General features: G+C 44.0%; 1 protein-coding gene across 5 annotated transcripts in view; it reads left to right on the top strand.

Annotated features, from left to right (window-relative positions):
• The window catches only part of FNDC3A (fibronectin type III domain containing 3A), a 171185-nt gene that overhangs the window by 26264 nt on the left and 125358 nt on the right, over nt 1-19563 (top strand). The gene's annotated exons all lie outside the window — the stretch shown is intronic.

Genomic DNA, 19563 nt, shown 5'->3' on the forward strand with positions numbered 1-19563 from the left:
ACACCTTCACTTTTAGCAGAGCAGGCCCTGAGGGTATATACTGATATATTTGTACTTGCTATACCTGAGCCAGCTTTTAAGAGTCACTGTCATTAATAATAGCTTTTAACATGTCATCATGCATGTCAAAAGTCTCACTGAGACTCGCTGCGATCAGGAGAGAGTTCAGTGGCCCTGCAATCCACTCCCCCGGATGTGTCTCCTGATTAGATAATTCTGAAAATATACGTCTATTATGCTGCGTTTACACGAAACGATTATCGTTCGAATTTGCACAATAACGATCAAATTCGAACGATAATGGTACGTGTAAATGCATCGAATGATCAAACAACGAGCAAGAAATCGTTCATTTTGATCTTACAACATGTTCTTAAATCGTCGTTCGCAAAAAATTCGCAGATCGTTCCGTGCAAACAGTCGTTCACCGATTTAATCCATGTGCGAGTTAGGCTTAAGCGATCGCAAAACGATTGCAAAACAATTTTTCTGTAAGATATATCGTTCCGTCTAAACGCTGATCGTTATAAAAAAATCGTTACTTCGAAATCGTTAATCGTATGATCGGGCGAATTATTGCTCTGTGTAAACACAGCATAAGGCTTGCAACTGGTGAGCAGCCAGGGAGTGGATGGCACAGTCACTGCGCTCTCTCTCAGGCTAACTCTTCTGATCACACCGGATCTCAGCAGTGAGACTCTCAATAACTTAAACATGTCTTGGCATCTGCAGCATGGTGTTGCACTTTTCTGTTTATGCCTGATGACATGTCAAAAGTTAACTTCAATGATAGGTACTTTTTATGGACATTGTGTAGAATCCCAGAATATGTTATTCGTTAGATTGAAAACCTTTGGTATGTCTTGTGACAAGTCAATTTTTTTTTTCATTTTTCATAATGCTTTAAAGAGATTTATAGTGTTAAAGGAGAAGTCCCACCAAAGTTAAAAATCTCAGACAGGCAGGGTGGCGCAGCAACATAATAAAGAAAGCATACTTACCCATCCCTGTGCCCCCGCAGTGCAGACTTGCTGATTCCTGCCAGCTGCTAGTGTCCTGCTGGTCTTCCAGCTGCAAACGTCACATACCCCGCTGATTGACTGTCTGCTCAGCCAATCATTGACTGGGACGATGTCGCTGCAGTTACTGACTGGCTGAGCGGACAATCCATTAGCGGGGTATGTTACATTTCAGTTGGAGGGGCCAGTTGCTGGCTGAGAATGACATCTGATAGGTGATAGCGGCACGATGGGGGGGGCACAAGGACAAGTAAGTATAGTGTCGTTATTGTGTTCCCACACACCTGTCTGCCTGAAAAATTTAACTTTGGTGTGACTTCTTTTTTAAAGCGAATGTACCATCAGGTACATTCGCCTTAAGCTTTGCCCATAGATAGAACAGCGCCAGGAAACCGGTGCCACTGTCCTTTTTTTGAAACTGCGGCCTGGTTCCAGTGTACGGTGCGGTTCTGTTTACGGACACCGGCCAGTGGTGAAGCGTTGGATGCGGGCTGGTCCGTCCCCAGTGGGAGCCCCTCTATCATGCGGCTCCATTGATTCTAATGGAGCTACGTCATAGAGGGCCAGTAATTTCCTCCCACTGGGGGCGGGCCAGCCCTCCTCTAGTGCTTTACCACTGGCCAATGTCCGTGAATAGAACTGCGATATACACGGGAACACGATTCAAAAAAATTATCGCGGCACCGGCTTCCTCATGCTGGCACCATTCTATCCAAGGGCAAAACTTAAAGTGAATGTACCTGAAAAACTGGCATATTGTATCAAAATGTTTTGTAAATTTGTAACATACTTTATATCTCTTCTACTGCTTGCTTCCAGTGTGTTCAAACTTTCTGAATTATGTTCAGAACTGATAAGACTAGTTCTATTAGGGTCCTACTACACAGAACACTGGAGGGAGCATCCCCTGCCATCCTCTCCAGCAGCCACAGCCCGCACAGCTCTGGGAGTCGGGTCGTGACATCACCATTTTATCCAGGAAGTGAAGCCTTGATGCAGTAGTAAGTGCAGGGAAAAAAGTACTTTATAAGCCTTTCCCATAATAAGTGTATATTAGGGATTTGTATAACATTTGGGGGACAGTACAATACTTGAATAAAAGAATTTGCCGGACTTCTCCTTTAACCTCTTAAGGACGCATGACGTACCGGTACGTCATGCGTCCGCAAGAGGTGTTCAGAGCGGGGGGCGCGCAGCGACCCCTCTATGAACCGCCGCGATCCCGGGTGCCACGTGTAGCCCGCTAATTCAGTGCCCGCTAATTCAGTAATCGGATTCAGCTGTCAAAGTTGACAGCTGCATCTGAATACTGTATGCAGCACTTCCCTGGTGTCTAGCGGGGTGGATCGCTCCTCCGGGACGTTGTCCCGGAGGTGCGATCCACACTTCCTGCTCCTGCCGGGGTCTTCGCCAAAATGGCGCTGATCCCGGCTCGGCACTCTGATGCTTTGGGCTGCTGCAGCCGAAAGCATCTGAGTGCCGATCTCATTGATCTTTGCTGTATAAGTATACAGCAAAGATCTCACTGAGAGATCAGTGCACTTATTCTAGAAGTCCCCCAGGGGGGCTTCTAGTATAAGTGTGTGTAAAAAAAAAAAAAAAAAAAAAAAAAAAGGTGGTGTTATTAGTAAAAAGCCCCCTCCCCTAATAAAAGTTTGATTCACCCCCCTTTTCCCATGTTTTAAATAAAAGTAAATAAACATGTTTGGTATCGCTGTGCCAGTTTGGCACAGGGCTGCAAGTTTAAAAGTTGTTTTTTAGGACAATAACTAACTGCATCACCTGCCGAACGGACCCCAGGACAGATCTTGGATTAAAAGCAGCTATCTGAAGGTACAAGTGGTTTGGGGCGGACAGATTGTGGGTACAGAGTCTCTTTGAGGGATACTTAATAGAAGCCTTTTCTGTGTGGTGCCAGGAGCATAGCTTGCTGTTCCGTTGAAGTTGCATATTTGTACAGTGTTTATGTAATGCTATGATACATTCTGCTATAAATGGCGCTGTATAACCTAAGAAGAACTAAAGTTATTTAAGTTCATCTTTTTTCCCTCTGTAGTACAATGTGACTTCCTGCACAGGGTGTAGATGTCACGAGAATTGTTAATTCAGCGCGTAATAGATTGGAATAGGAAGTGCATTCTGTGCCTGTCCATGGTACTGATTTATTTCAGAGGGATTGTTATTTATTAAAGGGATTGGCTATTCTCATAAAGTCATATGGCCTTCCCTGTATCTTCATGTACCATGAGTGATAATATGTACAATTATGGATAGGCTGGCATCCTTGAGGGCAAAGTGATATTAGGTTAGTGTCTTCCAAACTATTGGGGTTTAGGTTGTAAATTATCAACTTTATATTTTATCTTTCTGAATCTGGTTCGTCTTTACTGAGCTATAGGAATCCTTAGCTATGACCATATGCATTGGCAATTTACATTCTTGTAGGAATATTCTATCCACTAAGCAATGCTATTTTGGGTGGTATGATACTACTACGTGCTCTGATAGGCAAGTGTATGCAATGACATCATTACTTGTGTCTCTATGCTTAATGCATCTATCCTCTATGTGGCCCCCAAAATGCAATTGGTCCTCTCGTCTATCAAGTAAACCTGTTAAAAATAGTGTTTTGTTAAAAAAAAAAAAAAGAACATATTTAAAGGAGTTATCTGAAAAGTACAATATATCACCTATTCACAAGTTGGGCCTATTACTAGAGATGAGCGAACCGGGTTCAGGCTCGACTCGATCCGAACCCAAACGTTCGCCATTTGATTAGCGGGGACTGCTGAACTTGGATAAAGCTCTAAGGTTGTCTGGAAAACATGGATACAGCCAATGACTATATCCATGATTTCCACATAGCCTTAGGGCTTTATCCAACTTCAGCAGCCACCGCTAATCAAATGCCGAAAGTTTGGGTTCGGATTGACTCGAGCATGCTCGAGGTTCGCTCATCTCTACCTATTACACACATCCATGTTGGTTTTGAGGTCTGCAAAACCATAGATTTGCAATGCATAGGCTGCCAGCAATTGTGGACAGCAAGGACAATAGAATTCTGGATGGACGGATCTAGACTGTATAATGACACGTCTGGATGTTTTGCATCCATTCTCCAGGCAGATGCATGGATTGTGGAATTCAGTTATGTGCATTGATATATAGAATACAGTGGGGGAGATTTATCAAACATAGGGGTAGATTTATCAAACATGGTGTAAAGTGAAACTAGCTCAGTTGCCCCTAGCAACCAATCAGATTCCACCTTTCATTTTCCAAAGAGTCTGTGAGGAATAAAAGGTGGAATCTAATTGGTTGCTAGGGGCAACTGACCCAGTTTCACTTTACACCATCTATATCATAAAAATCAAAGTCTGTCTGTCTGTCCCGTATAGACTTCCAAACGCTTGAACCGTTTGACCCCAAATTTGGCCCACAGATACATTGGGTGCCCGGGAAGGTTAGAGCGAAGGTCCCGTTCCCGCCAAATGTACAGGAGGCAAGGGGGGAGGGGGAAGAGCGCCCCATAGAAATGAATGGGAAAATCTCCACACTGCACACACTTGCCAGCAGAAACGGCAGTTGGAGGTCTTGGCAACCAATAGGATTACTACTTTCATTTTCGCAGGGAGCTGTGGTTGCTAGGGCCAGCTGCCTCACAACATCCGCAGAAATAACTGGTAGACCTCCTACTCCATCTATACAGTACGTGTATACAGGACCCCCTACTCCATCTATACAGTACATGTATACAGGACAGTATTACCAGATTCTGCTGCCCTAAGCACTTATCCTGACGACGCCCCATCTTCACTCACTAATTAGCATCAGGATTGGTAGGTAATAGCTTCAGACGTCACATTTAACACCACCACACCAGGCCTGACCAATACCGCCATACTATGACTGGGTAACAGTGACATACCAGACCTGAACAATACCGCCATACTGTGACTGGATAACACCACTATACCAGACCTGACCAATACCGCTACACTGTGACTGGAGAACACCGACATACCAGACCTGACCAATACCGCCATACTGTGACTGGATAACACCGATATACCGGACCTGACCAATACCCCTCCTCGAAAAGACACCAGATTTTCTGGCAAGTCTGAACGGGAGGGTACTGCCCCTCTGCAAGGTGCTACCATAGGCACCAGACCATGGGTGCCTAATGGTAAATACCACCCTGCAGGACACTACAGGTATACAGGACCTCAAAACTTTACACTACAGGTGCACGGGACCTCCACCAACTATATACTACAGGTATACAGGACCCCAAAACTATACACTACAGGTATACAGGACCTCCACCAACTATATACTTCAGGTATACAGCACCAATTATATACTACAGGTATACAGGACCTCTGAACTATACAGTACAGGTATACAGGACCTTCATCAACTATACACTGCAAGTATAGAGGACTTCCCAAACTATACAGTACAGGTATACAGCCCCCCCAACTATACACTACTGGTATAGAGGACCTCCCTCAACTACACACTACAGGTATACAGCCCCCCCAACTACACACTACAGGTATACAGGACTCCCCCAACTATACACTATAGGCATACAGCCCCCCCACCCCCCAACTATGCACTACAGATATGCGAGACTTCTAAAAACTATACACTGTAGGTATACAGAACCCCTTCAACTATGCACTACAGGTATACACTAATTCCACTAATTAACTAAAATGAAACAATACCTTTAGATTGGCCTCCTGGGCACCTTAGAACAAATCTAATTAACACACTGACAGCGCAGCGCCGGGTACATTTTCTAGTGTTTGATAAATTTCTCCCAGTGGGTCTAATTTTGTACACAGTTTTGGACAGTATGCACACTGTGAGGCACGAATGTGTGCAAGTGGCCATAGTTCATAGCTGATCAGTGGAGATCTGACCACTGGGCTCCCCACTAGTGTTGAACGAACTTGCCAAATGCCCTAGGGCTACATGCAGGGCCGTTTCTAGTACCGTGCCAGCCGGGCGGCCGCACAGGGCGCTAGCAGTTAGGGGGCGCCATAATCCAAACATAATAATAGCAGTAAAAAAATTTAAAAAAATCTAATTGTGGGCGGGGTCACGGGAGGCGGGGCGGGGCCAGGCCAATATCGCGCGTGGGGGGGAAGGAGAGTGCTCACCTCGGTCAGCTCCACACTTCAGGAGTGGGGCAGGCAGCGTAGCTGACAGAGCTTCATTGCTCCTCCAATGAAGCAAGGAGCTGTAAGGGCCGCCTACTGCCAGGGGAAAGACAGGCCACCCCCCCTCTTGCACCACTGCCTGGGCCTGGAGGAGAGGAGGACTGCCCTGGATGTTTTAGGTAAGGCCTGCTGGTGGAGGGGGTGGAGCCAAAGTTGGAGTACTGCCTCTTCATATACTGTCTAGGACCTAGTGAGCAGTATACAGGGGGGTCCTGATACAGTACTCCTCCCCCACTCCATGTACTGTTCAGGGCCTAGAGCCCATATATACAGAGGGGTGGGGGTTCTTTATGGGCACCAGGCTCTGAAAAGTACATGGAGTGTGTGTGTGTGTGTGTGGGGGGGGTACTGTATCATACAGGACCCCCTCTCTGTATTTTGTTCACTAGGCCCTGAAGGTTACATAGGGGAAGGGTGGGGAGGTCACCCAGCTTTCCTAGCATCTTGTAGGTAGTATAATGGGGTCATCCAGTTTGCCCAGCGTTCTATACTTAGTATGATCAGGATCACCCAGCTTTCCCAGGATCCTGTAATCAGTATGATAGAGGTCATACTGATGGGGGGTAACTGAACACATGGGGGGTGCTGGGGGTTACTGCACACATGGGAGATGCTGGGGTTACTGCACACATGGGGGGGTGCTGGGGGTTACTGCACACATGGGGGGGGGGTGCTGGGGGTTACTGCACACATGGGGGGGGTGCTGGGGGTTACTGCACACCTGGGGGGGTGCTGGAGGTTACTGCACACATGGGGGAGGCGCTGGGGGTTACTGCACACATGGGGGGTGCTGGGGGTTACTGCACACATGGGAGATGCTGGGGTTACTGCACACATGGGAGATGCTGTGGTTACTGCACACATGGGGGGGGTGCTGGGGGTTACTGCACACATGGGGGGGTGCTGGGGGTTACTGCACACCTGGGGGGGGTGCTGGGGGTTACTGCACACCTGGGGGGGTGCTGGGGGTTACTGCACACATGGGGGGGGGGTGCTGGGGGTTACTGCACACATGGGGGGGTGCTGGGGGTTACTGCACACCTGGGGGGGGGGGTGCTGGGGGTTACTGCACACCTGGGGGGGTGCTGGGGGTTACTGCACACATGGGGGGGCGCTGGGGGTTACTGCACACATGGGGGGGGGGGGGGCGCTGGGGGTTACTGCACACATGGGGGATCTGGGGGAGGGGGGGGGGGCTTAATTGGCTGACTTGGGGGAAAGGGGGTTAAAGGGGTTGTCCGGCACTTAAAAACATTCAATATTTTGCTGCAGTAATAAGAATAAGAAGCAAAATAAGAAAGAGCCTATTGTCACCACACCTGTTGTCCTCCTGTGGCATTTCTACCCGCTCAGCTAATCACTGGTCGCATGGCTGTCCCATCTCAGTCAGTTATTAGCTGAGCGGGCTGTCACCGCTGATACGAGTTCACCACAGAATGGGCAGTGGTCAGCGCAGTGAAGTGGTAGAGACGCCGCAGGCGGACCCCAGGTGTAATGAGGTGAGAGATACATATATATATTTTTAATCAAAACCTATAATTGGGGGGGGGGGGGGGGGGGGAATGGGGGCGCTTTTTTCAAATCCGCCCTGACCTAGAAACTGCCCTGGCTACATGCAACTGCTGCAGCCACCAGGAGTCAAAGTCTTCAGTTTTGTCAAGTTTGCTGAACACTTATTCCCACCCATCAGAAGAACAGGGATTGGGGAAGAGTTCTGCTGCTCTATTCACTCGCTATAGGAACATTTACTGACAAATGCCACGAGATTTACTTCTCTCAAATGAGAGGGTCGGGGAAAAGCCAACAAGTTCTGAAATTATACTTTTGTGCAGATTCCAGTAGGAAAAGTGTCAGAAAACGTCTTGGAAAGGGACATGGCATACATGCTGTGTTTTTAATAATAGAGATTTCTGCACTGCACACGCACCACTCTCTTGGCAGAGGTCGAAACACTTATTTTTAGGTGACCCCACATGAACCAGTAAATCTACAGGAAGCTCAGCATTTATGTAAAGTTACATGGCCTTCTCTCTGATCACCATACTTATTGCTCAGGGATGAGAATGTCGGCTAATGACATTTCTGTTGCTTTGGAAATACATTTATGAAGTGAAATATGCATTGTGTTTCTGTATTACAATATGATTCTGCTGCCACCACCAGAGCGTGCAGCCATTTATGATTTGTTCTGAAATGTTGTCGCATCTCAGGGGAAAAAATTGGACTGGAACAGGGCTTCAAGTCACTAGGTGGTCTCACTCTACTTCTCGACCCCAGTTTTGACTGATAGATCTCTTACTATATAGAGAGAAGTTTATAGGGGTTATCTGGGGAGTTGAATAGGTCCGGCCTGTTTTCGCTCCCTGTTGCTCCACTTCCTCTCTCTGGCTCTCATGCACCCGCACCCACCCGAGGGAGGCAGTGAATCTGTCAGCAGTAAAGTGATGGGACCTGTACCTTGTTTTTCGTCTGCCATCTGGAAGTTGCAGTCTGTTTCTGCGGTTGTGGATGCCTTCACTTACACTGATCTGTCCGATGATCTCCTGAGTTCCTTTTTGATATAGAGTGATTAATATCTAACAGTAATCCTTATCTAAGGGGTTTGTAACCGAATGGCCGGTCACTTCCTCATGTCTCATTCTTTAATTTGCTGACAAGTGGAAATACAGAACACAGTAGAGTCTGGAAGGCAGTAAGGAACAGGTAAAGAATGTTTTAATTATAATCTGGTTACTATACTTTTTAATGAATGTATTGGTAATGTAAGTAAGTGTGTGTGTGTGTGTGTGTTTGTGTGTGTGTGTGTGTGTGGGGGGGGGGGGGGGGGGATCTGCAAGAATCTAGTGCTTTCTGGAATATATAAGAAGGTTTAAGTGAGTATAACAGGGAGAGACACCAACATCCTAGGAGGCTCTGTGGAACATTACAATGAATCTATTACCTGAAGCTTCTCTTGACTCCTAGGGGGGCATATATCAAGAGCCTGTACAGCCAGGTGTAGATTTATATCATGATTTACAAGGCGCGTTAGGAGGCCCATATTACCCCTAACTGCTGCAGCTCAATGTATAATGGTACGTTTTAATGACAATTATTACAAAATAATATAACTTTATGACATCTTATACAAATTGTAACTTGAAGGGGAACTATTAGCAGGTTAGAAAAATCTAACCTGCTGATAGCCCCTTATAGTGCCAGGGATGCTGAGGAGGAAGGAATGCGTTTTACCTTCCTCCTTGGCACTGGTCCCGTGTTGTTAGTTAGAGTAATCTTCGCTCTGGTGCACTGTAAGGAGCACTGCTGCGTCATCCGGCCCACCCCCTCCAATGATTATCATTAGAAGGAGCGGGCCACAGACGCAGCAGTACTACTAACAATGCACTAGAGTGAAGATTATTCCAACTAACAGCACGGGACCAGTGCCAAGGAGGAAGGTAAGTTACATACCTTCCTCCTCAGCATCCCCCGCTCTATAAGGGGCTATCAACAGGTTAGATTTATCTAACCTGCTGATAGTTCCCCTTTAAGACTATAGCATTGTGGCTTCCGTTTATAAAGGAGCTATAATAGCTGTGGCAGTGAATGCCAACGTACATCATTGACTCTTAGGTGTGTGTTGGGGTCTCGGCATTATTTTTTGCCTCGCTATTTGTAGGCCAAAACCAGAGGTGGAACATAAACAGAGAAAGGCATCATTAAGAGATTTTCACCTCTTTTGTGTTTTGGACGCGCTCCTAGCTGCGGCTGACACATCCTATGGTTATGTGTGCACATCTTCCTGTGAAGTATAGAAAGCTATGGAGTGTGTTGGTGTTCTTTTTTACTCTCATTATTATTATTATTATAGTTCAGCTACTTTTAGGTTTTAAGGGCCTCATCTAGTATATGCATATTGTGTATATGTAACGAATAAATTATCGCCTGTAGTTTTTCTCTAACTTCTCAGTCTCTTGTGCCTTTATTTGCTCTCGGGCCCAATAGCAGAACCAGATATTAATTTGTGACTTAATATAAGCTGACACACCAGATGTCACCGCTACCTCTACAGGAGGGGTTCTTTAAAGGGGTACTCCGGTGCTGGAAAAAAAAATCAATCAATCAAACCTAGTTTTTACATTTACCATCCCTCCTGAGTCTGTCTTCTTTTGAATTTCCGGCTGTTTGCAGTTCCCTGAAGCTCCAGTTGGTGGCTTCGTTTTTCTTTACTTCCTGGTTTGAGGTTTCCCATGATGCACTTTGTCTCCTGTGATGTGTAACTGGTATTGGCACCCAATTGATCAGTTACTGAATGGTGTGGATAGCTCATCAGTCTGTTTTGCCTAGAAAACCCCTTTAAAGGGGTAGTTCACAAATTTTTCAAATCATCTGGTGTCATAAAGTGCCAGAGATGTGTACTTCCATTTAGAAATATCAAGTCTTCCAGTACTCATCAGCTGCTGAATGTCCTGCAATAAGTGTTGTTTTCTTTCCAGTCTGACACAGTGCTCTCTGCTGCCACCTCTGTCCATGTCAGGAACTGTCCAGAGCAGGAGCAAATCCCCATAAAAAACCTCTCCTGCTCGCCAGACTGAAAAGAATACACCACTTCCTGTAGGACATAAAGCAGCTGGTAAGTACTGGAAGAGTTGAGATTTTTTAATAAGAAATAAATTACACATCTCTAGCACTTTCTGGCACCAGTTAATTTGAAATAATTTGTGCTGAACTATCCCTTTAGCACATAAACAGAAGAAAGCTAGATTACAGTGGGCTAGAGAGAAGAGCGATGGAGTGTGGTGGATTGGATGGAAGGAATTACCAATCCGCACTTACCCAAGGGCTGATACTGGAACTTTTCTTTAGTACCTTTATAAAGAATCGACATGAATGACACCATTAGAAAAAAATCCTATTACCTTATGTCAGGTAAAGGCTCTAGGGAGATGGTCGTTATTACCTCAACATTCAGTGCACAGGTAGGCAAGGAAATATTTTTTTGTTTTTTTTGTCGTTCGAAAATAAGTTTGGTGATGATGAAGTCATTTTTCCTTAGTAATAATGTATATGGTTTCTTCAGGAGAGGCGAAACAGCTCAGTGCAGCGGTCAGCAAACAGTCCATGTCTGATCTTAAAATGTATGGTAGGAAATAAAAAGAGGTATGCCGGCTCAGTCCTGACAAGCGGATCTGTCGCCGCTCTGTGTGCGAGTAGGAAGCAGCTCGATGTAGAAGGTTGTTTATCATTAGTAAAGTCCATGGCCAGTCATAAAAGGTAGCAACAATGGACTAAATGAAATTTTTTGTTAATGACTCATATTGAGCGCATCTATAATTTCTTCCTCTGCTTAATCTGGGAAAACGTTTTCCATTAATTACAATTACAATTAATTTCCTTTCATTACTTTGAGGGACGTTTCATGACGCCAGAATGTTTAGCATTAAATAAACAATGAGTCACCTATATGAAAACAATTGTAAAGAATCACTTTGTTGGCCATAGCATCAGCACAGCTTTCCCCCTACAGTAGAATATGCAAGGAAAGGTGCGCTGTAATTGGTTGCTATGGACCACATTCTTTTTTTTATCAAATGGAGGGAAGTTTGACAAGACAGTGACCATTTAAGATTCCATAAACATTAGATCAATGTTGGATGAATCCAGCTATTTTGGATGGACCAGATGACTAAATTGTATAAATGAGAGTAAGGCTGGGTTCACACTACGTTTTTGCAATTTTTTATTTGTTTATTTATTTATTTTTTTGCAAAAAATGGTTGAAAACAACTGATGCAATTGTGTGCATCAGTTTTTCCGTTGACTTCCATTATAGAGAAAAACTGATCAAAACGGATCTGTTTTTTTTTTTAACATACACAAAAACGTAGTTAACCTCATTTTTGAGTCCGTTAAAAGAAACAGATCTGTTTTGATCCTTTTTTTTTCATATAATGGAATAGAAAAACGGATCAAAACGGATGCACACAATTGCATCAGTTTTTTTTTTTCATCCATTTTGCAAAAAAAAAAGGATTGCAAAAATGTAGTGTGAACCCAGCCTTACCCAATTTACCTCTGACGACAGATGTTGGAGGAAAAAAAAGGGTCCGACATTTGGACTTCAACATGACCAACCCTTTGGTTCTAATAGGAGGTAAACCACTAACGTAGGAATCTGGCAGCAGGCTGCCCTTCTGTTCCCCTTTCAGACCACATGCATGCTCGGCTGAGCGCACGTGTATGGAGGAATCAGTAGGGATGGCGGTTGAACATTCGTCCAATGGCTTTCTAATGTGTATGGCCAGAAATTCATCTGACTATCCAGCGTATCACTCACAGTTTAAAGAGTAACTGTCATGTTTTTTTTTTTATTGCAGAAATCAGTAGTATAAGCGATTTTAAGAAACTCTGTAATAGGTTTCAACAGCCAAAAAAGCCTCCTTCTGTACTCAAGAAGCAATTTCCCAGCCTCCCCCCCTGACTTCTTATCTGTGCATTATCAGGCAAACACGTCTTCATTACAGAGAAGCCAGTGAAGACTGGTTCTGCTCTCTCCATTGTAAGCCTATGAAGGGGGGAGGGGCTGAGGGAGATGAGGGAGCAGGAAGAGGTGACTTGAAGGTCAGCTGTTTGTAGACTCTTTGGGCACCTAAAACGCTAAATTCAGGTGTCAGAAAGGTCAGTGCTTATCTATGAACTTACTGAGAGAAGATTGCAGGGTGTTTTGCTTTGCAGAAATCCTCCGGTGCTCAGTCACTCCTAACAGCCCCTCCCCTCTCCATAGCCACATAATGGAGAGAGAAATCCTGCTTCATTTGATGTGAGGGGGGAGGCTGGGAGATTGCTTTTTCACTACAGAAGGAAACTCTTTTAGTACATAAAACCTATTACAGAGTTTCTTAAAATCGCTTGTACTATAGATATTTAATGTTTTCAGAAAAATGACCCTGAAATGACAGTTACGCTTTAAAATCCTCTATTGACTATATTTTCTGCTGGATGTCAACTGCTCATATTGACCTTATGTCATGTATTGACAAAGCCTCATAGGGCATGTCACTAGGGCTACTGTCTGAAACCTGATTTCCATTGTACTATTTAGTGACTGGCTGACGCGATAAGTTTCCATAGGTTTCATGGGAATAATATACGGACATGGAGAGAAAGGAGCGGCTGCACCTTACACCTATGGCTGACACTAATGCCTCTCGGCTACATTTAAAAACCAACGCCAGGATGTTTGTATATAATTTGATCAAACCATATTGTCTCATGTACCACGTGGTACATGGGGCAAAATGGTTTGATCAAATTATATACCAACATCCTGGCGTTGGTTTTTAAATGTAGCCGAGAGGCATTAGTGTCAGCCATAGGTGTGAGGTGCAGCCGCTCCTTTCTCTCCTTGTCCTTATTTTACGTTTTTCTCTTTTCTGAGTGTTAGCACTCCTCCTGGTAAGACCCACGAGACCCCAATCAGCAGGAGGCACCTGTGCACACATGACTAGTACCTCCTATTTTTCCCATTCTACCTGCAGGAGCAATGGTGAGTGATAAGACCATGTTCACACTTGTGTTGCTTGGTGGCAGCTTTCTCCGCCAGCAGTGCATGCTGGATTTTTAGGGGTTCTTGGGTATTGGTCCTGTGACAGTGGGGTTGCAGAGCCATTCTGTGGCCTCCCTTCCCTGTTTGTGCCCGTTTGCAGGGTTAGCAGTCGCTGACTGACACATAGTGGCAAGTTACTGTAGGGACTCAGGGGGAACCAGGGGACCTGCACGTGGTACATGGGGCAATATGGTTTGATCAAATTATATACCAACTTCCTGGCGTTGGTTTTTAAATGTAGCCGAGAGGCATTAGTGTCAGCCATAGGTGTGAGGTGCAGCGCTCCTTTCTCTCCTTGTCCGTAATTCATGGGAATAATATGCCATAGCGGAACACCGCAGTAATGTCAGGGGGGCTTTAGAAGTAAAATGTATTTTATTATTTTGTGCATAAATTTACCTATTTCATAGATTTATTGATTTCTTGCATATTTCTTCACATCAATTCTGTTGCAGATTATACCTATTTGCTGGGCTCTTTTATTACAGTGCTTGTGCACCTAGCAGCAGCGCTTTGCATTGTTGAAAAACATGCGGCAAGACTGGTCACAGCTATACCGCAAATTACAGTGTTCAGCCGCTTGGTTTTAAACAGGTGAAAATGTATTTTTACCGTGTTCCACCTGTAAATACAGCGTAGCCATAAACCACTTAAATACCGCCCTCAGTTCAATTTATTTTTGTCAGACTCATGGTCCTTCAAAGGAATTTATTTTGGTGGATGTACTATTTCCATTTTTACTACTTGAATTTTCTGGGCATATTTTGAAGTAGCGTACATTTCTACTGACTATAGCAAAGATGGGTAAAATTGTGTGATTTAAATCTTGTTTTTCTTTTGTTCTCCCTTTTGCTAAATTAACAGTTTTCTACTTGCAGGCAGCCTCGGATACTATTTTCATGGTACCTGTAGTATTCGTGCACCCCCCCCATAGGCAATCTCCCTGTAGTAAGCACCCCTGTAGATAAGCTCCCGTCCTTTGTGGATAATCACCCCTGTACTAAGACCCTTCCCCTGCAGGTAATTCAACACTGTAGGTTATCCCCTTGTAGTAAGCAACCCCTTTCCTCCCAGACAATTGCTTTCAAATAATCTTTCCTTTGTAAAAATGTAAAATAAAATAACAAACACACATACTCATCTGACTCTTCGGCAGTCCCCTGGTTTTTCCTCTTCCTCCAAGTCCTGCAAGTTGACAGCTGGGGGAAAGGGCGGCCTCTTGTCTGCAACCGCAAGAGTCACTGTCAAGGCGGGGAATCAAATGCTCTTTGCACTTTCGGTGCACTGTACTGCTAGTTGGGAGCCCTTAGGGTATGTGCACACTTCGGAAAATAGACGGAAAATCCGTTGCGGAATCAGCCGCTCGTGCCTCGTGTTTATTCTTTGGACTGATGACGGAATCCGCCCATGCATAGAATGGAGTCTAAGACATGGGCGGAGACGAGCGCGGCCGCCGCAGTCCACGAGCTGCGGTTTCCGTGGTGGATTTTCCATCTATTTTCCGAAGTGTGCACATACCCTCATAGTTAAAAGCATAGGCACATCGCCCAGCAGCTGAGCTCCCTCTTTAACCCTTTCTGTGCTGCAGCCTGTGACAGACATAAATGAAGCTCTGCCTCACAGCCTCTTTAACGCTTTAGCTCTAAGCATGATCTCAGATTTTTACTCTTGTATAAATACGTTTTAAAACGCTTGAGATTTTAATAAATGAAAGAACAATTCTGAATATGTTCTTAGGGTCATAATTGAATATACACACCCATCTGTACACATGCACTGCTCCCTGTAATCGACACTCCGTATAGAGCCTGCACAAGGTGCCATCAGTTGTGAGGCCCTTTCCTGCAATGAGCTGACCCAAGTAATAGGGCCCTTATTCTTGCAGGGAATCTGTCAATAAAATGACAATGCCCTTTGTCATTTGGCTCCCATAGCGGTAGAACCAATTTTTGGTGTAGATTCCAAAGTAGAATATTTTGAAATAAAATTTAAGCATCTATTACACCAGTGTTAAAAAAAGAGCAATGTTTCAATCCCTCCATAGATTTTTTATTTTTTTTTGCTTAACATTCTATATACAAGTTAAAAGGTTGCTGTTTTCCCACATTGGTGTAGTAGACGCTCAAATTAAATTCTGTAGAGCTGTTGTATCTTCTACTTTTCATATAGAGTGATGCTTTCTAATCATAGCTGACATTGTCACACTGGTTATAGACACACCCACTTGGCAATTTCTTCATAAATTTCCAGGTGGAGTAATAGAGGGAACTTTAACTAAAGGTTGTTATCGTTAGGAAAGGCACAATATAATATGATAAGAAAAAGCCTCCAGTATTGCTTTTTAATGAGGAATACAAGTATTTAATCATGACATAATAAATCTAGTTATTTATTTTCAAATATTTCCTATCACTATAGTATTTATGGTAATTGCCCGTAGTCCGTGGCAATGAAACGTATGCTCATTTGGATGCGTGTAAATGGTTGATGGAGTGTTTGGCTTTAGAAATTGACTGTGATAAATGACTCTTGGGTCGTCCCTCCCGATGCACACATGAAGCAATGCTATACCACCCTCTTGGTAGATTGATTTATGCTGATGATTTAACACTTACCTCACATAGGAAAAGAGCAAATGTTTAAACAGAGGTATCATGCAAAACTAGTGGAACCTGGAAAGAAAAATATATTCTCTAGATGGCAACCCTGACAAGTAAACATATCAATGTCTGACTCTTTGATCCCTTCGGCTGGATCGGAGGCCCTGTTTAAACCAGTCATTTGTAAATAAAGATCATTCGGAGCAGCACTAATGCCGTCCCCACCTGCTGTTCAGAGTGCCAGCTCAGGATGAAAGTAGGCATTTTTTTTTATTTTATTTTTTTTTACTTTAGGAGATGGATTCGCCACAGATATGGTTATACGTGGTTCAGTATATTCGGCTTTATAATAGGATTTTATGTGTGGGTTACTATTGGCCAGACTAGATAGGTGGATGTTGACTAGGACTGTGCAGAAGCCACATTTCTAGTCAACATTACAACATAAATGCAACTTGACAATATTTTCTGGTGTAAACTAGTGCATGAGCTCTCTTTTTTTAAAAAAAAAAATTTTATTATGTGACTGGAACAGTTTTCCCATTTTATCAAGAACAGTGTGATAGTCAACATTGGTGGCGAGATTCTCTCCTCAAAATTTGAGTTGCAGGAGATTGGCATATCAGTGGCAACACTTTATTTACCTTACAGAAGTAATCTTATTTTACAAAGTTATGTTTTCAGGACATGCCATCACCTTGTGCTCTGTGCAGGTACAAATTCTGGCAACCCCACCAATTACTTTGAAGGAAAACTAACAGCAGGTTAGAAGACTTGTGTTACCATAGTGCACAGGATGCTGAGACGTGATGGCCATTTTTTTTACCTTCGTCCTCAGACACCTTATCAGTCGTATATCACAGAACTATCAGTTGCATAAAACTTGAAGGCATACAGCATAATATTTTTTTTTTATATTGCTAGTGTGGTATAAAAATATAAAAGTGTAACTTGCTTACCTGAGTCCCCTGCAGCTTCCATTCCAGAGACTTCCAATACCCTAGTGCTCACTGCTTCTCCCTACTTTCAAGATAAAGCCTCGGAGCAGGACATATTGCTCAGCCAATCATTATATGCAGCAGAGCCATCTCTAGGGGTATTCTGTGCAACAAATCCAGGGGGACAGTGGTTGTGGGATCATAATAAAGTAGTCCTATTTACCTGTCCCTGTGCCCCCGCAGTGCAGCATCATGGCTCATGGTCCTCTGCCGGGCTCCCAATCCTGTGATTTCACGGCCCCTATCAGAAATTCCCACTCAGCCAATCAGTGAGTGAGGCGGGGCACAGCTGCAGTCACTGACTGGCTGAGCGGGTAGTTCTGTTGGACTGCAATGAATCAGGAGCGCAGATGCTGATTGACAGCTGATAAATCTGGGCCTATGGCTGACCTCTCTGTATCACTATGTGTGACCCCTCTATCACAAGTATCTGGCATTGTTAGTAGTGTTTCTTTGTGTATGGTGAATATCTAGTTAGAGACATAGAAGACTGTTAGCAGGAAAAGACCACCTGCTCCATCTAGTCTAGTTGTGAGTTGTTCAGGACATGGAGGCTGGAGACTGGCTGCATCCACTGCACACACAGCAGAAGCTGCTTAATATCTTTCCTTATTCCCTCAGAAATTGCCCCAGGATCATGTAGGACATTAGGGAGAAGCTGCTGAGCCAGTGTGATAAATAACTCCCCTGGTATATGACTGTCCATTTATGAAGGAGTCTGAGTCTATGCCCGATAAGTTCTGCTTACCGACTCAGCCCTGAGAAAAAGTCCAAATAGGTTTCTGCTCCTGTGAATTAGGGGTCATTGGGCGATAACAGGGATCAGACAGTGACAGATCATAAAATAATAAAGCTGATTAAGCCTATAGGGTGTTCTTGAGATACAAGTAGCTGCTCATCGGCTTATTATCCTTATTGGACGCACATCTCTTCGTGTAAATAGGAGACGTGTGGCAGATAACAATAAATGTTAAAGGCTGCATAATTTGTTGTGCTTGGTAAAAGCGCCGCAAACGAGTGTGGAAGTCCGAAGATTTTTTAATGTGAAGGGATCCTAAGTTAGGAGAGAAGGGTATGACCATTGCTGGGGCTTTGCGGCCCAGGGAACACCCCAACTTTACAATTTTTGTTTTTGAACTATTCATCCACATGTCTTAAAGGGTTAGTGCGGCGTTAGAAAATTATTCACTAAATAACACACATTACAAAGTAATACAACTTTGTAATGTATGTTATGTTAGTGAATGTCCCCCCCCCCCCCCCGGAAGTGTAGTGCACTATACATACCTGATTCGTGTCGACTCCGGCCGCCCTCCGGAAGATTACATCATTGTCACAAGATGGCGGCCGGGCGTCAACACGAATCAGGTGAGTATAATGCACCACACTTCCGGATTTAGCGTTGGGGGGGGGGGGGGGGGGGACACGGGGAAGGGGGCCATTCACATACATAACATACATTACAAAGTTGTATAACTTTGTAATGTGTGTTATTTTGTGAATAATTGCTTAGCGCTGCAATACCCCTTTAAATGTGTGAAAAATCAGATGCCTGCATATTCATTTAGGCTACAACTATGTGGAAGAGAGCAATTTATATCTGCTAATCTACCAATGCGAGAACTGACTGCCCTTCTATACGTCTAGCTTGATAATTATTCGGGTCCACCTTGTTCCTTTTTACAATACATTATTTAATAATCGTCTTCGTGGAAAAACAAAAAAAAGCCATTAGAAGCATAAAAGGAATAAAACTTGTTTTCTGCGAGCGCAGAGTGTGAAATCAATATATTATATTTGTACAAAAAAAAATCTTGTGATTATGCCGAAGCCAACACCAGCTTATTTCCATGCCTCAAATTACAGCAAAATGTAACAAAGGAGCACCAATGCCCCCTAATCTCCCTGAAATCAGATTGTCTGCACAATGTTCCACAGTAATGAACTGCGTCTATCTGTAAATAATGGAAAATTAAATTATCTGCCGTTTACTTATTCTATGAATAGTGTTTGAGATATCGGATTTGTGGATTTACTAACAAAAATGCCAACATTGTTATCTGCCGCCTAATTGATTTTGCTGTTGAGAAACTTTCCGTACCTGCAGGTTCATGAGGTGCTCAAATA

This window comes from Dendropsophus ebraccatus, chromosome 5 (assembly GCF_027789765.1).
Source record: "Dendropsophus ebraccatus isolate aDenEbr1 chromosome 5, aDenEbr1.pat, whole genome shotgun sequence".
NCBI lineage: Eukaryota > Metazoa > Chordata > Amphibia > Anura > Hylidae > Dendropsophus > Dendropsophus ebraccatus.